Genomic DNA, 20,715 nt, shown 5'->3' with positions numbered 1-20,715 from the left:
ATTGTGTAGAATGGTTTACTGCACAAAACAGATTAAAAGAAATCTTTCTGAATGTGATAAGTGCAGCGCCATTCTCTAAATCTTTACTAGCCCCAGTATTTCGGCAGTGAAATTAATCAATATCCTACTATGATAAGGAGTTGCGAGTTCTCTGCTTGGGGAATTTTATTATCCTGTAGAATGGAGAAAATCAAACATGAAATATTTTTTATTTGCTTATATGTGTTTGTTTTTCTTAATATTTTTATTGACATAAAATATGCAAATATTATCACACTTGGTATTAAAAGAATATACCAACAACAGTTGGTATTTCACATTATTTGGGATTCTGTTTTGATTTGGTCTGTGAGTAGGTGGAAAAAAGATGGTATGTAATGAAGGAGAGAACACTGGGCTAGGAGTAAACATTCAAAAAATGGTGGCTCACTAACAAGAATAGCCACCATTTATTGAATGTTTACTGTGTGCCTAGCACTTTCAAAGGTAGCCTTATTTAAACCTTAAGACTACTCTAAGTGGTAGAGACTAATTGTCCCTAATTTACAAAAGAAAAACTGAGGCTGCAGTGATTGAAGTAGAACTTGTTTGCAGTCATCCAGCAAAGATGCGGGCTTCTGTTTATTGGTCATTCAGTTACAGAAGAAAGTCATAGGCCCTTTGTTGTCTGTTACTCCCACTTCCAATTCTAATGGGCAAGATTAAAGAGCAGTACACATTGCTTTTAATCTTCCTAAGGATAATGGAGAATATAATTATGCACTCTTGATATCAGATGTCCAAATGTGACCTAGAGAAGACTGAGGTTGCACATATGCAACCTGTTATATGGGAGACACATGACAGTTGGGTTATCCATCATGCATTTTTATGTCGTGCCACTGTAGCTGCTGCACAGCTGTTGGGCTGTATCCAGGTGGCTGCATTCCAAGGGTGGGCAAAGAGGCTTCTAAGTATGCTAAATGTGCTGTACAGTGATTGCTAATTCAGTATATTTGGATCCACTGGGATTGTAGACGTTACAAAAATAGACATAGTGAAGCAGGTTGCCATTAGCAAATGTTGTGATTTTTGAGGGATAAAGAAATCTTATGAAGCTGTTGTTTTCTAATTTCACTGAAAATAATTTCAGTTCACTTCAGGAAAGCCCTGTGCTGGGTGGTGTAGAAGCAAATAAAATAAATGCTCGATTCTGGTCCTGGAAGAATGTTTATTTTAGTGTAGAAGACAGAAAAGCATGAACACAATTTCTCCACAGCTCCTGAATCTCAATGACTAAAGTTTAACAAAATCATATTTTGGTAGGAGTGATTTTGAACAGAACCCCTCAGTTCATTCATCTGCTTAGATGGAATTACACTTTCCATTTGCAGCCCACCCCTCATGTCATTGCCCCGCCCCCAGAAGCTCCTAGCCACCCTGGAACATCATCAGGGGCTGCCAGGGACAGTTCCCCAGTTCCCAGACCTTGAGCACCTGGGTTTCTCTACCTGCCTCCTTATATGTCGAGCAGAACAGCAGCGCAGGGGGAAGTAAGTGCTTCCAGGAGAAACCCTTAACCAAGGAAGATGGGAGTTTGTGTGTAGCTACTTCATTTTTCTTGCTTCTTGGTGGGACATTCTGAGTTGTATTCCACAGTCTCTCAGAGGATCTCCAGCAGGTTTGAGCCAACACTGCTCACAGTGTCAGATTTTTATTAATGGGCTCCTCACTGGATTGCACCGAGATATTTTTTCTCAGTCTTGTTTTGGAGCAACCCAAATTAAACCATCTTTATTATCTTGAGGATAATTCTTGTTGTGAGGATTTAAGCCAATGCATATAAAGCCCACAGATGCTCAGTAGCATCCTGGTCTGTATGCTTCACGTGTCCAGTATTCTCAAGTATACTGTGCCCATTCCCACACTAGGCTCTGAATGCCATGTCTCAGTTCATGCTGCTCCTTTAACCCCGCTGACTCCTCTCTGCCACTGATTTTCACTGAAAGCGATCTCCCGAGTACCCCCACATTGTTCAGCTTTCACCCTATCACATTTTCTCACTTTGTGTGCTGCCTGCCAACTTGGAACTGGTATTCTTGTCACCTTGCCTTTTACTAGAGACTTCTAATTACATTGCTCTTTTGGTACTGACCTTTGGTTTCTAATTCTTCTCCTCCGCTAAAATATCAATCACCTCTTAAGATTACTTACAACTCTGGCCATGATGGAGAAAACTCCAGTCCAAACCAGAGCTGCCCCTAAGTCTCCATTCAGGTAATGCTCCATTGCTGTCCCTACTGTACTCCCCAGATCCCTGCAACTGGGCAGGAGTGTTTTGTTTGATATTTGCTGGTAATAAGGTAAAGGGAAATCATGCCCACATTATTAATATGCATGCTGTGCAAGAAAATGGGTAAATGTGTGATTCAGAGAGATTCAGAGAACTTCTGAAACCTATTTGTCAGGTACTTTCTTTTAATAAGTTGCTTAATGAGGGATATGTTTAGTCAGAGATTAGCCCCACCGGACAGAAATTACCTGATATATGACAGAACCAGAAAAGCAGGAACTCAGAGGTCAGATGAGCATAATAAAAGAGAAGGGGAGGAAAATAATAAGGTCCAGATTAAAGTATGGGCAGCTATCAGAAATCATGGAAAGAAGGAAATAAAATATCCTGAAAACTGTGATACACAATGATACACAATATGATACCTAATATGCTCTTTTATTGAATCTTCAAAAACTCTGTACTTATAGATATTAGAACCTCTACTTTGCAGATTGGAGACAAAACCCCCAATTACTCAGAGAGGAGGTAGCGGTCAAGGTCTATGGAACTATTTGACTCCATAGTCTGGTCTCTTTTCCCTATAGCACACATTATGTAAACACTTAATAAACAATCACACCAGCCGGGCAATAATTTCAGTGTATACGTGTATCAAAACATTGCTTCATACACCTTAAATATATGCCAGTTTTATTTGTCAATCATACTTAAATAAAGATGAGGAAAGAAAAGAAAAAAAAAACAATCAAAATGTTTAGTCAGGTAAGGTACCTGAATTTAGAGACACATATGAGTCCTTTGACAGAAGTGGGCTAATACAGGAATATAGGCAGGTAGGCAGAGCACAACCAAGATATGCAAAAGAAGGGAGACAGATATGCCTGAAAAAATGCCTGTTAGTTTTGACAGCTGGGGAGGACAAAAAAAAAAAAAAATGACTACCTCCTCTGAATTGAGAAGACTCAAAATTTTGCCACATGCTCTTCCCATCACCCAAGGCATCTAAGTTGAAACCAGTTTTAATTATAACATTTAAAAAAATGAAGTTGAGAGGTTCGATGTAGTGAAATCCCTAGTAAGCTCCAGTGAATAAGGAAATGCTGAGGCAACAGGGATAATGTTCGGAAGTCTCCTGCAAGTCTGGGTAAGTGGGCATGAAAGTGGCATCTCAGAAGATGAGCCTCATTCAGCAATAGTAAAGGTAAAATGTTATTTTTGGGGAAAAATCCAAACTATAAGATTATAGGCTGTAAACTACCATCCACAACCTGGAAACCTATAAGTTCTTTCTGCACTGAAAATACTGCCTGGGCCAAGAGACCTGTGGCATGCTGTGCTTCCTCATGGAGTCTTATAGAAATAGAACAGAAAGCATTGCCGAGGCTTACTGGGAAAAAAGCAAAACAAAACACAACGTAGTGCTGCAATGCCTGGGTGCATTATGCATTTGCTCATCACTTTCCAGGACACAGAATGGAGCTGGACAAGATCCAGACTAATTAGCGTGGTCAGGGTGGAGGGCGTTTCCCTAAAGATGATGGGATTAAAAAGCTTCCCTTTGATAGAATGGCAGCTGCACAAAGAGATGATAGAGTATGTACTCTTTCCCTTGAACAAAAATTAAATAGTAACTGGGAATGAATATTTTTAGTATCTGAAAATTCTACAACACCTAGAAGTATTTTAAATTTATATGACCATCCAGAGCACAATGCATTCTGAAAAATCCATTCTTCATATTAAAACTACTTGTCCATGTATTCGTTCCTTGATCAAATAACCTTATACTGACTGCTGATTGTTGGTCAGATAATATACAGTGTTGGAATTAGATGCTGGGATAGACATAGACAGGCTCTTCATACAGAGGGCTCAATAGATTTAAGGAGTACATCAAGGAAATCCTATATAATAAAAGCCTAATATGCAAATTGTCCCCTCAACCTGGAGTTCCACCAGGAATTCAACCATGCACTGACCACCAGGGGGCGGCACAAAACATGGTGGGCATCTGCAATGTGGCACTGGCAGTGGGTGCCAGTGGAGGCACTGAGGGACCTGATGGGCCTTGATGAGAGCAGGACCATGGCAGAATGGTGGAGCAGGTGAGCAGCAGTGCCAGGCCAAGGCAGGTGCGAACAGGGCCCAATTGCCCAGCCGATAGCCCTGCAGATGGCGAGCAGTGGTAGCAGTGAGGGACAGGCCCACTGCCTGGCTCCCAGGAGCTGAGGGAGCTGAGCAGGTTTCCGATGACTCAGGCAGAGGGGGCGCGAGGGGCCCTGGGAACCAGAGGTCAGCTAGGACCTGCCCTTCCATTCCAGACAATCACGCTTCAATTGCCGGCTAGGCCTAGGGACTGCACCCGTGCAGGAATTTCGTGCACCAGGCCTCTAGTTATTATTATAATGTATTGTGGTAATTGCCATTAATTGAAGATTGTCTTAAAATTATGATGGTTGGGAAGAAATAAATCCTGAATTAATTTGGTTACAATAAAATATATTATCTATTATGTGGCCTTATATGTGCTCCCTTTATATATTTCCTTTTCAATTGCACATTGATTTTATCTAAGTGGTATAAAAAATAGTAAAGACTGCATTTAAGTAGCATTAAAATTGAGCATTTAGCTTGCCAAACACTTTTTCCCCCAATGTTATTAATATGATAATTCTTTATTCGTATAGATCCATACATTTATAAATTCACATTTTGCCTACTCTTTTCCTTTTATAGTAAATGTTTACCATAATATGTAGCATGTAATTTTTAAATGCATACTGCATTTTGTTTCAGAGCTTATAATAGTAGAGGGTTTTGTTTTTTATGTTTTTTTTTTTCCTTTAGATTGACTAATTTCAGAACTTTGAGCTTGCATCAACATGAGATGTTGAATTTAATTATATATTATACTAGAGGCCCAGTGCACAAAATTCGTGCACCGGGGGGGGGGTGTCCCTTAGCCCAGCCTGCACTCTCTCCAATCTGGGACCCCTTGAGGGATGTCCGACTGCCCGTTTAGGCCTGGTAGGATCGGGCCTAAACGGGCAGTTGGATATCCCTCTCACAATCCAGGACTGCTGGCTCCCAACTGCTTGCTTGCCTGCCTTCCTGATTGCCCCTAACTGCTTCTGCCTGCCAGCCTGATCAACCCCTAACCAATCCCCTGCCAGCCTGATTGATGCCTAACTGCTCCCCTGCCAGCCTGTTTGCCCCTAACTGCCTGTCCCCTGCAGGCCTGGTCACTCCTAATTGCCCTCCCCTGCAGACCTGGGTACCCCCCAACTGCCCTTCCCTGCCAACCTGGCCACCCCTAACTGTCCTCCCATGCTGATCTGATCACCCACAACTGCCCTCCTTTGCAGGCCTGCTCCCTCCCAACTGCCCTCCTCTGCTGGCCATCTTGTGGTGGCCATTTGTGTCCACATGGGGTCAGTCATCTTTGACCACATGGGGGCAGCCATCTTGCATGTTGGAGTGACGGTCAATTTGCATATTATTCTTTTATTAGATAGGCCTGGTGCACAGGTGGGGGCCGGCTGGTTTTCCCTGAAGGGTGTCCCGGATCAAGGTGGGTATTCTCTTTTGGTGTAGGGCAGCCAGGGTGAGGGGCCTGTGGTGGTTTGCAGGCTGGCCATGCCCCCTGGTGACCCAAGCTGGAGGCCCTGGGATCTGGGATTTATTTATCTTCTATAATTGAAACTTTGTAGCCTTGAGTGGAGCCAAGCCTCATGCTTGCTCTGTGGCCACAGCCATTTTTGTTGGGATTTATTTATCTTCTATAATTGAAACTTTGTAGCCTTAAGCAGAGGCCAAGGCAGGCCAGGGCTGCAGAAACTTGGTTTCCTCCATTGCCGGGGGCAACTCAAGCCTCCTGCTCTCTCCAGCTCTGTGGCTGCCACCATTTTTGTTGAGATTTCTTTATCTTCTATAATTGAAAGTTTGTAGCCTTAAGCGGAGGCTAAGGCAGGCCAGGGCAGGTGGAAAGCTTGGCTTCCTCCATTGCTGGGGAAACCCAAGCCTACTGCTCTCTCCATGGCCACAACCATCTTGGTTGGATTAATTTGCATACTTGCTCCTGATTGGCTGGTGGGCGTGGCTTGTGGTGTAGCAGAGGTACAGTCAATTTGCATATTACCCTTTTATTAGATAGGATATATTATACTTTTATATTGCTTTTCATCACCATGGATCAAAACCTGCTTTATTAACTACAGTGAATGCACTACATACAAAATAATTTATTTAAACAGCAATGGTAGCTGTCCTAGAAACTATATCACAATAATAAACTTAAAATCTTTCCTACTATATGATCATATTAACCAGTTACCCCAATAAATTTAATTAAAAAAGGAAAAAAATCTTTCCTAGCAAGAAGAATTAATGAAATCTGATGAGAAGCATTTTAAGACTGATTTTGGAAGCTTACCTTTTAATGCACAAGCTACACCAAATTGCCTATTTTAGAAACATTCAATAACATTTCCATAAAATTACTGTTCATATTGAATTATATAGGTTTGCACTTTAATAAATCATAAATAATAGAATGATAGGGGGATGCATACTAACTTTTAATATTTCTTACAATTTCTGCTTTACTTTTATGTCAACAATTTAGAAAATAAAGGTGTTTTAAATCATCTCTATAAAATTAATAACATTTAGAAAAGCATTTCTGGGAAATGTTGGCAATCATTTTTGAGGAGAATTTCGATCATTTTATACAATTTAGATAAAATAATTCAGATACATTTTGTTGCTCTCTTTCCCCTGTAAATGTCCCTGAGACAGGTATAGATATTAGAGATCAAGTTGCTATCTTCTTCCATAGTTTGAAAACAGAATGTCTCTCTTTTTTTTATTCTTGAATAGCCATCTTATCTGCACCAGCAGCTTCACCTTGCACCCTAATATATTCAAGTCAAACCTGCCTTTAAAATGCATGAACCAGCCCTTACTTGTGCTAAATTTTTCATCCTTTGAATTCTCATAAGATTTTTATTTCACAGTGTCAAAAAGTCTGAAAGGTTGGGCTTCAATGTCCAAATTCAAAGGCACCCAGTGCTAAGTGCTATCCAGGAACTACAAAATCAAAAAGTTCCATTTCAGTAATACATTGTACCTGTTGCCTTACAACAATAGAAGTAGCAATTAGCAGAACATGGCTTTATATTTTCCCAGCCATTTTTTTATTCAAGTTCAACTATGAGATAACTATGAATAATACAGATACATTTTATACTGATATACATTCAAATGATATGTTTATTAAGACACTTCTACCATAATAATTATTTTCTCAGTCTCCTTGGATGGCCTAGCAACGTTTCCTCTGAGCTTCTTATTAGGAATGCCCTGCAGAGCTGGCTTATGACTGGGCAAGAACATCAACATGACTTGACTGTCCCAGGGCACACTCCTTTGATTTGTTCCCTTTTCTCTCTCTCTGCTTCTCTCTGGCTCTTTATTCTTTCCCTTGCCCGGACAGAAGAAAGTTTATGGATCCTCAAGGAAGTGCTAATCTGAGGCTACTTCTAAGCAGAAACTAAATAGGAATAGAAATTGCACCTAATACAAATCACCAAAATCAAATATTATTTAATTTTTCAAAAGTAGGAGCAGGCATTTTTTTTTAAGTTGCCTAATTTTAATGTGGTAAATGAAGTCTGGCTAAACCTAATATTTGACTACTTCAAAAATGACAAACCATTTGGATTAAAGAAAAAAAAATAATGTAAATGTTAGCATGCCCCATAGAATATGATTTCTGAGTACAAGTTTTAGAATTTCCTCAAAGTCAACATAAGAAAGTAAACCCTCACAAAATGTGCATTTCAAATAAATAGGTAGCTTTGTATTTTTTTCTAGTTTTGTAATTAACCCACATGACATAGTAAGTTGAGGTTTTAAAAAATCAAACAAAAAACAAAGCGATGTTGTGGGCATACTATACATAAGGGATATGGTTGGATTTTCCAAATACAGATTATAGGACCAACAGAGATAAAATAACTTAGTCATGATAAAAATTTAAATTGCTTGCACTTCTGCTGAAAATATTGTACTAAAAGTGGAACATCTGATACATTCTCAACAAAACTAGAAGACGAAAGGTATATAAAGAACACTGATTCAATTTGATTTTAATACCTATTGCATAACTTCCTGTGTTCATAAGTTAGTTTTTTGGAACAGACAATAAAATATATCTGCAAGTTGAATTCATGAACAAAATGCATATGATGGTTTTCATTATGACCAACAAAGAACTGGATTGGAATGAAAAAAAGAGATGGGACGCTTAGGAGATAGTGCTACTGTGATTTTTGTAATAGAAGGAATGCAAAACAGTTTATTTTATTTTATTATTTTTATTTTTTTATTGTTTAAAGTATTACATAAGTCTTCTTTTTACCCCATTGACCTCTCTCCTTTCCCCAGCCAGTCCAACCCTCCATCACATGCCCTCACCTCCCTACTGTCTGTGTCCATTGGTTATGTTCATATGCATGCATACAAGTCCTTTGGTTGATCTCTTATCCCCCCTCTACTCCCCTGCCTTGCCTCTTAGCTTGGACAGTCTGTTTGATGCTTCTATGACTGATCTCTATTTTTGTTCATCAGTTTAAGTTGTTCATTATATTCCACAAATGAGTGAGATCATGTGATACTTATCTTTCTCTCAGTGGCTTATTTCACTTGCCATAATGCTCTCCAGGTCCATCCATGCTCTTGCAAATGGTAAGAGTTACTTCTTTTTTTACAGCAGCACAGAATTCCATTGTTTTTTGGTCCACCCATCTGCTGCTGAGCACTTAGGCTGTTTCCAAATCTTAGCTATTATAAATTGTGCTGTTATGAACATAGGGGTGCATAAATCCTTTCTGATTGGTGTTTCTGATTTCTTGGGATATATTCTGAGAAGTAGGATTACTGGGTTAAATGGTAGTTCCATTTTTAATCTTTTGAGGAAACTCCATACTGTTCTCCACAGTGGCAGCACCAGTCTGCATTCCCACCAGCAGTGCACGAGGGTTCCTTTTTCTCTGCATTCTCTTCATCATTTGTCATTTGTTGATTTGTTGATGATAGCCATTCTGACAGGTGTGAGATGGCACCTCATTGTTGTTTTGATTTGCATCTCTCGGATGATTACTGACTTTGAGCATGTTTTCATACGTCTCATGGCTTTTTGTACGTCCTCTTTAGAAAAGTGTCTATTTAGGTCCTTCGTTTGTTTTTTGATTGGATTGTTTATCTTTCTTTTGTTAAGTTGTATGAGTTCCTTGTAAATTTTGGAGATTAGACCCTTATCGGAGATAACATTGGCAAATATGTTCTGCCATGCAGTGGGCTTTCTTATTGTTTGGTGATGATTTCTTTAGCTGTACAGAAGCTTTTTATTTTGATGTAGTCCCCTTTGTTTATTTTCTCCTTAGTTTCTGTTGCCCTAGGAGCTATATCAGTAAAGATATTGCTACAACATATGTCTGATATTTTGCTGCCTATGGCTTATTCTAAGATTTTTATGATTTTATGTCTTACATTTAGGCCCCTTATCCATTGTGAATTTATTTTTGTGTATGGTGTAAGTTTCATTTTTTTGGCATGCGTCTGTCCAATTTTCCCAACACCATTTATTGAAGAGACTGTCCTGACTCCATTGTATGCTCTTGCTTCCTTTGTCAAATATTAATTTTGTATAATGGCTTGGGTCCATTTCTGGGTTCTCTGTTCTGTTCCATTGGTCTATATGTCTGTGCTTGTGCCAGTACCAGGCAGTTTTGAGAACAGTGGCTTTGTAATATAGCTTGATATCTGGTATTGTGATCCCTCAGTTTTGTTCTTCTTTTTCAGGATTGCTGTGGCTATTCGGGGTATTTTTTTATTCCATATAATATTTTGGAGAGTTTATTTTTTAGGTCTGTAAAATATGCCATTGGTATTTTAATGGGGATTGCATCGAATCTATAGATTTCTTTGGGTAGTATGGATATTTTAATGATGTTGATTCTACCAATCCATGAACACGGTATATTCTTCCATTTGTTTATGTCTTCCTCTATCGCTTTTTTCAACGTCCTGCAGTTTTCTGAGTACAAGTCTTTTACCTCCTTATTTAAGTTTATTCTTAGGTATTTTAATTTTTTTGATGCAATGGTAAATGTTGTTTTTTGTTTTGTTTTTGTTGTTGTTGTTTTTAGTTTCTCTTTCAATGAGTTCATTATTGGTGTATAAAAAAGCCATAGATTTCTGGGTGCTAATTTTGTGTCCTGCTACATTACCAAATTCATTTATGAAGTCTAGTAGTTTTTTATGGAGTCTTTAGGGTTTTCTATGTATAATATCATGTCATCTGCAAATAATGACAATTTTACTTCTTCTTTTCCAATTTGGATGCCTTTGATTTCTTCTTTTTGTCTTATCGCTATGGCTAGAACTTCTAGTACCATGTTGAACAGGAGTGGTGAAAGTGGGCATCCCTATCTTATTCCTGTTCTTAGGGGAAATGGTTTTAGTTTTTTCCCGTTGAGTATGATGTTGGCTGTAGGTTTGTCATATAAGGCTTTTATTGTGTTGAAGTATGATCCCTCTATTCCCACTTTGCTGAGAGTTTTTATCAGGAAAGGGTGTTGAATTTTGTCAAATGTTTTTTTCTGCATCAATTTATATGATTATGTGATTTTTATTTTATTTTATTTTATTTTAACCTGACCTCATTATAAAAAGAATTTGTAGTGATTCACAAAGATGTAGACTTAGCAAATAATAGTAGGTATAAGGGGAAAATAAGTTAATATAATAAATGCCCAGAATGAATTCCTATACTGCACACTTATTAATGAGAACCTCACATTTGGATCATAGCTTTTTTAAAAATATATATACACATTTTTCCTGGCCACTTTGGCTCAGTGGTTGAGTATTGACCTATAAACCAGGAGGTCCCAGTTCAGTTCCCAGCCAGGGTATATTTCATAGGTTGCTGGCCCAGTATTGAGTGTGGGGCATGCAGGAGGCACAAGCATCTCTTGTTCCTATTTTTTTTTAAGTCAATGATAAAAGAGAATCATTGATCAAGCCTGAAACCTGGGCATGTGACCTGATTGGGAATTGAACTGTGATCTCCTGTTTCACAGGCCTACACTCAACCACTGAGCCACATCAGTGCAGCAGATCATAGCTTTCTTGAAGCAGGAAGCAGAGTCACTTAAAAGACTCACAAGAAAATCAAAACTCTTCTAGATACATAATGTAGAAATAGCTTATATTGGAGACACAGAAATAGGACAATAGTCAACAATATCCTATGAGTAAGCAAAGCCATAGATTTCACAGAAATGTTTCCTGTCTGGTAATGTCCCTTATAGGACACGATCATATTTCAAAGTGAAAATCAGTTAAATAAATACTTTGAAGTTTGATCCATTATGAAAAATTTGATTGTTTCCCTCTGTGAAACCTCAAAAACCACCCAGAGATAATGAGTTTGAATTTGTGTTTCATACTATGTACCTAGAGAAGCTTGTTTCTGTGCCCTCTTATGGATAGGATTGTGTGAGATATAACAAGTAGACAGTGGAAGTAAGATGGACGTTTTGTAAAAATTAAAAAAGCTTAACAAGTCAGGGTGCTAAATAACTGCAGTCATATCTCTCTCAGAGGTAAACAGAGCTCAACTCACCCAAAAGCTAAGTTTCCCATGGGAGTAATTTTGTATAGAGATTTAACACAGAATCTTCCATTCACTCACTGTCAGAATTGTTTAAAATAATTACAACTAAAGAAATAAGAAATTGTGGAAATGACTTTAATCACTACTTTCAGAAAATAATGATTTGATTAAGTTAATACAATTGCACAAGCATCTCTTGCTCCTATTTTTCTAGTTATAAAATAGAAGATGAAAAATGAGACATATAGATATGTGCTGTGAACATGGAAACATAGTGTCAAGATGGCTTAAGGCCACAAAATGAGCTTTAGGTTTGTGAAATATTCTAAGATCAAGAAGAGGAAATGCCTATACATGTGAAGTTTATTCAGAAAAGCTTGTGGCTTTGAGAGGATAATGGCCTAGTAACAAATGAAAGAGGGAAGCCAGGACTTTTAACTTCTGTGTTTCATCCTCCTTCTGTAGCAAGAAACTCAATATTTGAAGGAATTGGAAAGGGGTAGGACAAATATTATAAAAACCAATTAAAGTTCCGGCAGATGAGACGGTAGTAAATTATAACCTGGACAACATACATGTCTTCAAATTTCCAGGTCCAGAAAGATTTTATTGCCAGAATGTAAAACAACAACAACAACAACAACAACAACAACAACAAAAATGTGGGCACTAAATCACAAAGATTAAAGTGGGAGAAAAATTCCAATCCCAATTTTAAGAAATAAAAAAAAAAATTATGAATTGGTGAACTTAGCATTCATTTCTGGTAAATTTTTGGAATGGAATGGGCTATCACTTACTTATGAGTGCTTATAAAGGAGTCTATTACTAGTTATAATCAAATTAAACTTATTTCTGTTTTCCATAAAATGGCAGCAAACCTAGTGAAATCTTTTGATCTTTTTTGTCTTTACTTCATCCAAGCATGTATAAAAGCATATGGCAAATGTAAAGAGATTATAGTATGCATGGATCAGACTGTCGGGCCTCAGAAGGAGGGGAGGGGAGGGTGGGTGTAAAGGGGAGAGATCAACCAAAGGACTTGTGTGCAAGCATATGAGCCTAACCAGCGGTTAAGGACAACAGGGGAGTGGGGGCATGTGTGGGGAGGAATGTGGACTGGGAATGGGGGGATGAGGACAAATATGTGATACCTTAATCAATAAAGAAATAAAAAAAGAGATTATTGTATGGATACTAGTTCACTGTAGTTGATTGACTCATAGATGTCAAATTAATTGAAACTTTTAATGTCCCTCTCCTCCCAAAATGCTATATTGATCAATAGTAAAATGTAGACTTAAGACATGCTTCCCAAGATGTGCATAGGACAGCCAGGTCTAAGCTATACCTGTATCTCTATCATCTATGTTTATGTTTATCTATCAATGGCTTGAATATAAACACAGACTCTTAGTACATTTGTAGGTAGCACCAAACTGGAATGAATGACAGAATTAGAATTCAAAGTAATCTTAACTTGTTAAATTAATTTTTTTCAATTATCATCTGACATATTGCTATTCTCAATTTGAAAGTCTATTATGCACCACTGACAGTTATAAACATGTGACTACAAATAAAAGAGCCAGTCCTAGACCCCGAGGTGCTCAAATTTGAGAGAGAGATGACGACAAAAACATAACAAACACCACAAGTGACAAAGTGGTAGAACAGAGGAGAGAAAGGGGCTGTGGGATGCCAAGGAGGAAGTGCCTGTCCCTGCCTAGGGTGGAAGGAATACATTGCTGGAATGGCATCACTAGGGAAGTTGGTCTCCAGCCAGATGGTAAGAATCAGGAAAAGAGAGCTGAGGGGAGACAAGCTTACGTGGAAAAGGCCTAGTGGTCAAAGTTGAAACAGTCTCAAAAATATCAGTAATTTATTTTGTCTGAGACTATAAGACATATCTTAACAATTTCAGAATTCTTAATAGAAACACTGCGCCTTAATTAAAGGAGAGAATAAGAGGAAGCCTTTGCTGTACTTTTTGACCCTTTCTGACCCTAGTTCCCCATGGAAAATAGCTGGGGGCAGCAGCATGACTGTGTTTTCCACCTTCCAATAGAGAGAAAATCTCACACAGCCGCATCCACCCTCACCTTCTTAGTGCCGCAAAAGGAGAATGCAGTCATTTTGTCATAAAAACTCATCCACAGAAATGTTTTCTATTAAAGAGTCCTTTTTTAAAATGCCAAAACAATAAAAACAAAACCACTCTAAAAGATTTCTTTTTGTATTAAAAATGTTTTCTCCCTTTTCCTTAACATCTCCCATTTTGAGTTTTGTCTCATATAAAAGAAACTCTTATTAGGGAAGGAAAATGTTCATTCCCAAGTATATTAAGTTTATCTTTAAAATTTTGCAGTTAATAGAATGTCTCATAATTAAAAGAAAATGCATTCAAATGCATTTTGCATAACTATATTTTGCTTTACACTCAGTTTAAAAATGAGTTTTAACAATAGGGAAGGAGATCTAAAATTATAGAGAGACAGATAAATCATAGTACTTGAATGATCACTTTTAGAAATTCAAACACACACACACACACACACACATCTCTAGAATCAAGAATTCAGCACTCAGTAATCTGGTCACATCAGCTAACTGGCTGCTTTTCAGAAGGAGCTCTCAAAGACATGGCTATTCAGATGAAGAGTCTTCATACTTATTTTTTGAACTGTCTCATTTCTTCTTTGAAAGCTTTCTGGTTTTTCTTTGAAAGTGGAGTATTCCAGGTTGCCTAGGCAACGTAGTAGTTGACTGGAGTTGCAACAGGTAAGTTCAGGATCAATCTACTATACTCCAGGTGAAGTTGTAAGGAAGTTTGGGATGCTGTGGCAATTCAGCATTCAGCGTATAGCAACCACTTATGTGGAGAGAGTAGCCTATTTTCATGTAAACTAAATTAGTCCATGTGAAACGCTTTCCATGCAAACAATCTAGTCTATGAAGATAAATTTTACTTAATTTGTTGGACTGAAATTCATGTGTGATTGGGAAATGGACTCCAAAGCACCAACACCTGCTTAAATTTGTGTAAAACATAAGCAAACTAGAATCATATTAAACTCAAGTAAATAGTCCTGGGTATGTGAGATATTTACATAAATATCTATTATTTACTATTAGGCTTTTTTTATTTCTGCAGATGAAATTCAACTCTAAAATAGATAAGAGCTACTGTGTTAAGTATGAGAAGCAAATAAATGAGGTGATTATTTTTCGGCCATCTATGATGTAGTTAAAATTAGTCTTAGTGAATGATATTATGCACAAGGTCATAACCACCATGTGGACTATTAGCAACATTGCCAAATTTATGTCAGGCTTAAAATAAACATTGTAGAAAGCCCTAGTTGTCTTGGCTCAATGGATAGAGCATCAGTCCATGGACTGAAGGGTCCCAGGATTGACTCTAGTCAAGGGCACATACCTGGGTTGCAGGTTTCATCCCCAGCCCCAGTTGGGGCATGTACGAGAGGCAACCAATCGATGCGTCTCTCTCACATCAATGTTTCTCTTCCTCTGCCTCTCTCCCTCCCTTCCACTTCTCAAAAAATCAATGGAAAAATATCCTCAGGTGAGGATTAACAAAAAATATATTTTAAACAAAATAAACTGGTGGAAAGACAAAGTTGCTGGAAAATGACTTGCAGCTATGATTGGAGCTTACATCGATACACATCCCTGTTATTTTAAGCTTCCAGCTTAAAAAAGATAAGAGCTGGATCAACCTCTTGGTTGGTTGGTGGAGCTGGATGAAATTTTCCATGTTGAAACAGAATTAGTCTAACTCCATTAGTCTACAGGCCTAAGAGAACATCTGAGAAGTCTAAGTTATAATTTATTTCCTTGGAATGGAAAGGTTAATGCAGTAATGACTTGTATGTTTTATGGTTGCTACAGCCAGGAGAGTGGTTACCAAGAACTGCCAGGGAGCTTCAGCAATTATTTAACCCAATAGATCAGTCCTAGTTATTCAGCCTTACTCTATAGGTATATCCATACACTTGATACTCAATTAGGACAGTACAACTAATATTTCTCTAGTGTCTTTTCATAATTAGGGACACATTACATTTATATGCTATATGCACACACAAATAATCATAGAGCTAATAGATAGCCTGACACTTAGTGTCAGGCACAATACATGTATGCTACATACACCCAGGATTAGTCATGAGGATTTGATGAGAGGATGCTATCCAGAGGGATAGGGCAGTCTTTCCAAGACCCCCAGTGGATGCCTGAAACGGTGGAGAATACTGAATTCTGCATATGCTGTGGTTTTTTTTCCCTGTAAACACATACCTATGATAAAGTTTAGTTTATAAATTAGGCACGATAAGTAATGATAAAATAGAACAAGTATAACAATTATACTTTAACACAAGTTATGCTAATATTGTATCTCTCAAACTTGCTTACCCTTCTTGTAATGATGTTAGATGACACAATGTCTATGTGACGAGGTGAAGTGAGGTGAATGACACAAAGTGAGGCTTTGTGACAGTGTCAGAATATATACTGCAAAGATTACTTGAGCACAAGCACTTTGATACCACAACAGTAGATCTGGCAACCCAGCGGTCTCCTAAGCAACTGATGGGCGGGGAGTGGATAGAGCACGAGTACGCTGGACAAGGGATGATTTGCATCCCAGGCAGGATGGAGTGGGACTGTGCAACATTTCATCACCCCACCCAGAACAACACACAATTTTGAATGTATAGATTGTTTCTGGATTTTTCATAATTTAATATTTTCAGACCCCAGTTTACCACAGGTAACAGAAACTGAAGAAAGTGAAAGGGTGGCTGAGGAGGCCTATTATACTTCACTAGGTGCTGGGGATCCAGAAGTTTAAGGATACACATGGAATCTAACTTTAGGATACCTACATTTTAGAGATGAAGATGGATATTTAACAAATGTTCCTGAGATTGATGAATACCATAAAGAGTAGTATGGGACCTTGGGGACAGAACAAGTAATCCCACTAAGCCTGGGGCACCCCAAGAAATGGCATGCTTGCCAACTTCTAACAGCTAAGTTAACTGGGTTAGGGAGAAAGTTTTAGATGAAACAGAAGATCCCAGGACAGAAGAGAACACAGACTTTTGGACTTTTAAAGTATCAGAGAGAATGTAGAACACCTGGAGCCAGGAGACGATGGAAAGATAGGCAAGAGAAATCATAGAAGCACATAGAGGCCATATTAAGAATGCGGAACTTTATCATAGGGGCAATAATAAATACGTGAAAGATTTTGAGCAGAGAAAAGTATCATAGACTTTGTGGTTTCCTCATAAAGCGCTCACAACGACCTTGTATGTATGTAATATATACCACCCCAACTCTACAGATGAAGACACTGATAATCACAGAGATTAAACCAAATGTCTAAGGTCACACAGCCACATCATATCCTAGGCAGGTTTCGGGACCCTGGTCTTTGATTGTAGGTCCAGTGCTCTTCCAAAGGGAAATTGTTGTCATTAGCTTGCAGGGTTTTTCATTAGCAGTACCTTATGGGTAGAAAACACCCTTGTGCCATTTGGTATTAGAGAGAAGAATATGAAAGGAAAAGGGAGAGCCTAGTGGTTTCCCGATAGTCCCATGATTTTTCTGTTTTTACTGCAGCACTTGAAAAGATTAGGAAAAAGGGGTTTACTTGAGAAGGCAGATTCTCTGATCACAGCCTTTTTATTGATAAAATTGGGGGAAAATATAATTGGATCATCTCCAAGACTTTTTTCTTTTTTTTTTAATATATCTTATTGATTTTTTACAGAGAGGGAGGGAGAGGGATAGAGAGTTAGAAACATCGATGAGAGAGAAAAATCAATCAGCTGCCTCCTGCACCCTCTACTCCGTATGTGCCCGCAAACAAGGTACATGCCCTTGACCAGAATCAAACCTGGGACCCTTTAGTCCACAGGCCGACAATCTATCCACTGAGACAAACCAGTTAGGGCTCCAAGACTTCTTTTCAGTTGTAAAATACAACAAAGCTTGTCAGTCACCAGTCACAGGACAATGCAGTGCCGTAGACCTCAGGCCACCCCAGAAACTGACAATCAAAAGAGCACCAGTGCCTGGGAGCCAGGGTACAAGTATTTTCACAACTGGACAAGAGCCCAAGAAGAACCAGGGCACAAGTGAGCTGGGTATTATTACCGAAGAAACTGGTAATGTAGCAGGGGTGAATAGGATAGGATCTCAGGTGGGTGCATGTGTATCTGTTTTCTGAACTCCTTGACTGCTGGTTAAAGGGAGTAATATTCACTTGAACTGGAGTAATAAGATATTAGTAAGGACCCATCTATTGCACTTCCTTTTACCTGAAACTGACAGCTACCTCCATGTGATAGGTCAGTCACTTATCTGCCTGGAGCCTCAGTTTCCCTAAAAAATAAGGTGAAGCCTTAGCTGGTTTGGCTCAGTGAACAGAGTGTCGGCCTGCAGACTGCAGGTCCTAGGTTAGATTCCAGTCAAGGGCTCATGCTTGGGTTGCGGGCTCGATCCCCAACAGGGGGCATGCAGAAGGCAGCCGATTACTGACTCTCATCACTTAAGTTTCTCTCTTTCTCCCCTTCTCCCTTCCTCTCTGAAATAAATAAAAATATATTTTAAAAATAATAAAAGTGAAAATAATGCAGCCCTTTAATTAGTATTTGTGACTATAAGGGGAAAAAACTTTATCAAATAAAATACTATAAGCATTATAGTAATATTTATTAAAGTGACCCTATTCTCAATGAATTGTATTCTCACAAAATATTAAAGTAGAAATCTGTTTTCCATCTTCTGCGTGGCTTGTGAGTGGCGGGTAAGGTTTCTACCAAAAAGAAATTGGAGCACAGGTATCAAGTAGACATTTCCTGTTCTTGACAATTCTATCCTTTTTGCTGTCATGATTTATGCCACCTGCAATATAGGGCAACATAGGAAAACTACAGAGGAGGAAGTGAGATGTTCCACAGTGCCTTTTCTCTTATCCCCTGCTTCTGCTGGCTGTATTCCATTCTATGAATATATATTTAATATGGATATCACTTCAGGATTTTCTAAGAAGAAAACTCAAGAAGCAACATTTTTAACATACCCTAGTACAGTTATTAAATCATTAATTCTGGAGTTTGACAGGTTCAACTTGTGGCTCTGAATTTCTTGATTGCATGACCTTAGCCAACTCAATTAACCTCCCTAGGCCTCAGCTTCCTGATTACTAAAATGGAAATAAAAATAGCTCTCCCTCATGGGGCTATCCTCAGGATTTAAGGAATTCAAACATGCAAAGAACTTAGAGGTGTATCTAGCACATAATAAAAATTCAATAAATATTAGCTATTATTACTATTATTCTTCTTCATCCCTTTCACATTTCTATTCTCCGCTCTGCCCTTTTTCTCATTGATATCTTCTAATTGCCCAAAAGAAGACTACTGTTCATGCAGGAGGGAAAAGGAGGACATTTTGATGTCTTAAGATTTATGTCTCATAATTATTGTTTTTATATTAGTTATAAAAATTGTTGACACTGTTACAGAAAACAGAGGCAACATGACAGAACAGAGCTCACTTGTGCTCTGTATGTGCCTACATGCATACACCCACTCATTGGAGGAAAAATGAAAACTAATGAGGCTAGAACAGAAAAGAGCAAGACATTATCTTCAAATATCATTTAGGGAACTGAAGAATAATACAGTTTAATAATAATATTTTACATGAACAAATTTTCCTTCTTTTGAGAAGAGCTTAATGTGCTTAATTTGGTTTTCATTTATATTAATCATTTCTTATCTCTATTAAAGCACTTATCACATTGTATTGCAATTTATCTATTTATACGTCTATCTCTCTTACTAGACCATTAAATCCTTGAAGACAGAGACTAGGTATTATACATCTTTCTGGCCTCCAGGGTAATACAGTGGCCAGGAAAATAACAGGTATTCAATTAATATTTGGAGAATAAACAAATAAATGAATGAGCTCCTCAATCATATTGTTGGCTTAATTAATTTTCATTATAGATAATCCAAGTTTTATATGCTTTAAGCAAGCCTTTAATAAAATCTAAATTTGTAACTTGAACAGTAATTTGCAATATCCTACAAATGAGTGCTTTAAAAAACAAGTCAGGTCACAGATTGTGCAAATAGTAAACTTATCAGTAGTACAAGGCTTAGTGTTTGAAAGTTTTTATGGAAAATTTGCCATGACATTCAGAGATAATCTCTCTCTCTTTGGGTTAACCCAGATGGCATCAAAATGAATTGCATCCCTTCTCTTCTCCCACCTAGCAGGTGTACCCTATTAGTAGTGCTCCCACCTTGGAAGGGGTTAATAAAAATTTCAGTCTCAGAAGACATGGCTTAGGAACAGAGTCAAGTTAATCTTCGTTTTCCTGTTCTTGGTCAAGAGTCCCTGCCAATATTTTGGCCCCCTTCTATATAGATACCCAACGTCTGTTTCTTTCTCTTGCATCTGTAGGTCTACACTCCTGTTCTGAGTTTTTGATCTTTGATCTCCCATAAAAATATGGCTTGAACTTTCTTTGTTCCATGCCTGATTTATATTTCAGATTATAAGATCACACAGTGCTTATACTGGATAAGAATTTAACAGTCAACCACATGAGAAACATGAGGACTAGAGAAGTATACTGACATCTTAGAGTAACTATGCAAACCAGTGTCTGAAAGAAAGCTCGAACTAAATTCCCCCATCTCCATGCCTA

This window comes from Eptesicus fuscus, chromosome 3 (assembly GCF_027574615.1).
Source record: "Eptesicus fuscus isolate TK198812 chromosome 3, DD_ASM_mEF_20220401, whole genome shotgun sequence".
NCBI lineage: Eukaryota > Metazoa > Chordata > Mammalia > Chiroptera > Vespertilionidae > Eptesicus > Eptesicus fuscus.
The sequence above is the reverse complement of the archived record's forward strand: the minus strand, read 5'-3'. Positions refer to the sequence as shown.